Source organism: Cibotium barometz, chromosome 53 (assembly GCF_041138505.1).
Source record: "Cibotium barometz isolate CiBa-2024 chromosome 53, ASM4113850v1, whole genome shotgun sequence".
NCBI classification, from domain to species: Eukaryota; Viridiplantae; Streptophyta; class Polypodiopsida; order Cyatheales; family Cibotiaceae; genus Cibotium; species Cibotium barometz.
In genome coordinates, this window is record NC_141098.1 from 4543816 (window position 1) to 4549815 (window position 6000).

Sequence of the window (6000 nt, forward strand, 5' to 3'; positions counted from 1 at the left end):
TATACCTTATTGCATTATTATTGCACACACCAGACAAAAGGGTGAATATGAAAGGCCCAAATTGAGTAGAAAATGTATATTCATTAATTAGTTATCGCAATGGCTCTCACTCTAACTCTAAATGGCTATGGCTCTAACTCTAATGACTCTCCTATCTCTAAAAATTTAGAGCTCCGAAATGTATGCACAAATGAGGGATTTGCCTCTCCATCGATATTTTTTGTTTTCAATAGGAAAAATTCCTATGGATTCAGATTCCTATGTCAAGGGTTGAGGTGATAATGCTTCCTAATTCCACAATATGTGCAATTGGAAACTCAATTTCAATGCAACTTAAACACCTCAAAAGTCTATGTGTCTTCTATGTGTTCAAACATTAGTAAAACGAAAGAACCTAGACTTTCCATCCAATTTTCTTTGCAACAACAGGCTGTCACAACTTTCCCTAGCGATTTGCATTGCAATAGGCTGTCACAACTTTAGACTTGAGTAGAAGCGCAATAGAAGAATGTGGGAGCCCTAAACAATGCCTAGGCAGCAAGATGTCATCTCACTTGGGTGATACAAAACTATTGAGAATGAGAGAGAGAGAAAGAGAACGAGATATATATATGACCTTTCGGTTACATGGAACCATGCAGTTTTTATCATGGCTCGTGAGGCACATCCCCAGAGACCATCCAATATGGCATATTATGGTGCCTTTCCCCATCATCATGAGATTTCGATTTACTTTGCACAGTAGTTATATGAAAAGTTCGTGTTGGGGATCGAGGTAGATTATCATGATCGTCGACCCGGCACTAGCCATTGTGTAGGAGGCGGCTTCAAGACCAAGACAGGAGGCCTAGTGAGCAGCTAGGCATCTCCCACCTACACTTTGGACACCTCGTGGATTGGAGATGCTACCATTTTCTATAGTGCATGAGCTAGGTGTGCAGATTGGTCACCAGTTCCATCATGCTATAGAGTCTATTCGACACACTATGACTCTCTTCTCGGAGCCAACCACTAGCACGGTATTCTCCTAAACCCTTCTAGACTAATTCAATTATGATGTGTATTTCTACGTTGGGGAGTTATCCACCTATATTTTATCTTGTTTGTGGAGGGCCCCACACAGTTTCACACCTAGGCTACTACTTTAGGCGAGGCTGAGGAGAGAGTTGGGGCAGCATCACCTTTACCAACACCCCTAGCCATTTGAGAACATTGTTTAAATTAATTTCCCATTACTCAAGTATGCTTTCTTATATTTGTCTTAATATTGTTCACTTTCACTTTTCAGGATGCCATACGGCTTCGTCGGCAGGTCGGGACCATGAGATTGAGCGTCAGAGATAGTCCATGAGGTGGATGCCGACAGACGGATCACATACTACTGCACAGAGCACTACATGAGGGAGTGGGCTAGACTTGGCAGAGATGTAGCTTGCCATTGTGTAATGCCGAGCATTGCTATCTATCCCCTTTTTCCAAACTCTTTGGTTGCGAGACCATGTGCAAACATCGGTGCCGCAATTTGTGAAGTTTGCCTCGGTGAGTTTGACACAACACACCGTCCCACCCATCTGACTGGTTGTGAAACTTTGCAAGTGGAGGGGTAGCAGCCCCATGGACCCACTTGCAAATTTTCACCTTCACATTGGATGCCATACAATCATGATGTCCCACCCAAACCCACTATTTTTTGCATAAGGAACCCCTTGGGCACTATGAAAGAAAATAGCAGGTGGCAACACACTGTCCTACGCCCATCCGACATTCGATGGTGGTGAAACTTTGCAAGTGGAGGGGTAGAAGCCTCATGGACCCACTCACAAAGTTTCACCTACATCGGATAAAGTTTCAATTACATCGGATGCCCCACCCAAACTTGTTATTTTTTGCATAGGGGACTCCTTGGGCACTATGCAAAAAATAGCGGGTGTGGCAACACACCGTCCTGCCCATACGTTCGATGGTGGTAAAACTTTGTGAGTGGAGGGGGGTAGTAGCCCCTTGGACCTACTTGCAAAGTTTCACCTGCACATCAGACGCCATACTAGCATAATGCCCCACCTAAACCCGCTATTTGTTGCATAGGGGACTCCTTGGGCACTATGTAAAAAATAGTGGGCGCGGTAACACATCGTTCCGCCCATCCGGTGTCCGATGGTTGTGAAACTTTGTGAGTGGTGGGTAGCAGCCCCATGGACCCAATCTAAAATTTTCACCTACATCGGACACCATAAAAACATGATGCCCCACCCAAACCTTTTATTTTTTGGCATAGGGGACTCCATGGACACACTGCGAAAAATAGCGGGTGGCAACACACTGTCCTGCCCATTTAATGTCCGATGGTGGGCGAATCTTTGTGAGTGGAGGGGTAGTAGCCCCATGGACCCATTCAAAAAGTTTGACCTACATCGGATGCCATACGATTGTGATGCCCCATCGAAACCCACTATTTTTTGCATAGGGGACCCCTTGGGCACTATGCAACACACTATCCCACCCATCCGGATGGTGGTGAAACTTTGAGAGTGGAGGGGTGGCAGCCCCATGGACTCACTTGCAAATTTTCACCTGCATCGGACGCCATAAGAGTATGATGTCCCACCCTAAACTGCTATTTTTTGCATAGGGAACCCCTGGGCACTATGCAAAAAATTGCGAGTGGTGTGGCAACACACTGTCTTGCCCATCCGACGTTTGATGGTGGTGAAACTTTGTGAGTGGAGGGGTAGTAGTCCATGGACCCACTTGCCACAAAGTTTTACCCACATCAGACGCCATACGAGCGTGATGCCCCACCCAAACTCGCTATTTTTTGCATAGGGGACCCCTTTGGTCACTATGCAAAAAATAGTAGGTGCAAAACACCGTCCCGCCCATCCGGCGTTCAATGGTGGTGAAACTTTGCGAGTGGAGGGGTATTAGCCCTGTGGACCCACTTACAAAATTTCACCCGCATTGGACACCATATGAGCATGTTGCCCCACCCAAACCCGCTATTTTTTGCATAGGGGACCCTTGGACACTGCAAAAAATAGCGGGTGTGGCAACACACCGTCCCACCCATCGAGTGTCCGATGGTGGTGAAACTTTTCAAGTGGAGGAGTAGCATCTCCATGGATCTACTCGCAAAGTTTCACCCACATCGAGTGCCATACGTGCGTGATGCCCCACCCAAACCTGCTATTTTTTGCATAGGGGACGCCTTGGTGGGCACTATGTAAAAAATAACGGGTGGCAATACACCGTCCCACCCATCCAGCAAAGTTTCACCCATGGTGGTGAAAATTTACGAGTGGAGGGGTAGCAACCCCATGGACCCATGGACCCATTTGCAAAGTTTCACCCGCATGGACCCATTTGCAAAGTTTCACCCGCATCGGATGCCATAAGAGTGTGATGCCCCACCACCCATGCAAAAAATAGCAACCCCATGGACCCATTTACGAGTGGAGGGGTAGCAACCCCATGGACCCATTTGCAAAGTTTCACCCGCATCAGACGCCATAAGAGTGTGATGCCCCACCACCCATGCAAAAAATAGCGATGTGGCAACACACTGTCCCACCCATTTGGCGTTCGATGGTGAAATTTTGTGAGTGGCGGGGTAGCAGCCCCATGAACCCACTTGTAAAGTTTCAGCCACATTGGATGCCATACGAGTGTGGTGTCCCACCCACTTACAAAGTTTTACCCCCAAACCATTAAAAGAAAAATACAGAATATATTGGCACAATTGAAAAGCCAACTTGTAATATAGCTGGGTAGAAGATACAAACTGAGAGAAAGATACAAAATTAAGGGTAGTAGATACAACAAATAAGAGGAAGGAGGCTCCAATATCAATCCGCAAACTCTCTAGTTCTGAGGGTCTCCAAGATGTTCACATACTCATGTTGGGCTAAGGACCATTACGGAGGCCCTCATTTCTTACTGTTAACTCACCGAAGCGTGAGTTTCAAAGCAAGAACTAGATGAGAGTATATAATTACCTCCTTTCTCCACTCATACTTCACAAACTCAATGTAACCCTTGTGCGTCTGACCCTGCGCATAGTAGTAACTTGCAACTATCATGCTGTGGGCATCAAATGAGAATCCATAATCATCAGCCACATCACACTCAAGGGTGCACTTGGGCGTAGTGGACCTCAAAATGTAGTAGTCCACCTCCTCCTCATTACCCTCCTTGTTGGCAACAATGACTGTAAAAACATCACCCACTATCAAAATATATGTCAAACAATCATGAGCTGCCCCCTCAGCAGGTAGTGTCAGAGGATCAAAAGTTATGGGGGGTAATGCTCCTTGCTCTAGCCTCAACACCTGTGCAACCAAGGATCAACCCACTCTCCCATCTCGCACAGTGAATAGTCACCCCATGGATGTATGGCTTGCAAAAGCATGAACGGTGCCGTGTGAAGTGGTGGGGCCATCATAGGATGTGCTCCTAATGGAGTATAGCCTAAGCGTGCCATCCACTATTGCACAATCTAGAGAAGCACCATCAAGGACACTACTGTCAACACACCAAAAGAACCTCCTGACAATCCTCGCATCTTGTTGAGGGAAGAAAGAGGCAGCAAATGCGCATTGCAACAATCCACTACATGCTGTGTATCTCGAAAGTGCTCACTATCATGGCGGAGCTAGTGATGTCTAAGGGTGCATTTGACACTCACACCTGCACATCATGCTCCCCCTTTCCATGCCTTGTCTTAAAGAAGCTCCAAATCACCTGGTAGCCTATCATGCGATGCCAAGAATATAGCCAATAAAATTGACGAGCACTCTTGAACTATGCCCCGCGTCGTCCATCAGACCATATCCACTGCCTTGTCCATGTGACTCCATGCTCTCTCAAAAAGTCATCATGATGATGGAAGCAATGCTACACAAAGTGGGCACTATGAATGCAATACCTGCTTAGAAAAGCAGTACTCTGATTGAATCTCCTACTGTGGTGCGAATGTGTAATTCTTTGCGAAGTCAACCATAGAGACAACTACATCAATAGGAAACTATTGGGCAGGCTGGCATGAAACTAATAGTCCTGCCACCACTTGGCACCGTGAGCATGATGTATGTACGCATAGACGCAAGCTATAAATGTGCTCATGAACTCGCCCCATGTGCCAAATGGTTCTCCACTAGATGTCATCTCCTCGACTGCCCATGTGTCACATTACTCATACTGTCACAATGTCACCACCTCAGCCACCAAGGAATCCTCCTTGCACAAGTCAAGCATGGCCAAGCTGCCTCACACAAGGTACAAGTCCACATGACACAAGCCATCCAATAGTGGTAGATGGCATCCTTCGCCTGTGGGGTGGGTAGAATAGTGAGTGAATAAAATCCCTTGGGCTACAAGGCACCACCCCTCAATGGCTATACAAGCCATGAAAGACATCATACAAAAGCTGAAATCCAACATGGTACCTACAAAGACATATGTCATGCTACTTGAGTAGCGCACAAAACAAGGCTTGCAAGCCTCAACAAATGAACGCTGGTGGCTGATGGTGATCTCAGGGTGTGTAGACCTAAACTCAAAGCACAACTCTGTATATGTCATCTCACAAAAGCAAGCCCCATGCACTATGTACTCCCCACGACGAACCCTATGTCGCAATGCCTTCTTGTACTTTGGTGATGCACAACAATGCTCCTTCCAAAATGTCTCTATCATCGCTCTCATCTCAGGGACTAATAAACAATTACATCTAGGTGCATGACCACTACTAGCCCATAGAGCACCCTCAATCCCACTATCCAAGCTCTGTCTCCTCACAAACCCTACATAAAGTGCTCGACAATGAATCTGAAGTATGTAAGAAGTGCCATGATGCGTACTTGGTAGGACACTATTGGAAACAAACATTGTAAGGGAACATCTTGTTTGTAGGTTAATCCATTTGGATGCATCTTACGCTTGACTATGGTGTAGGACTACCTCAAGCTCAGTAGCACACCAGCATCGGCCCTCCTCAAATGTAGA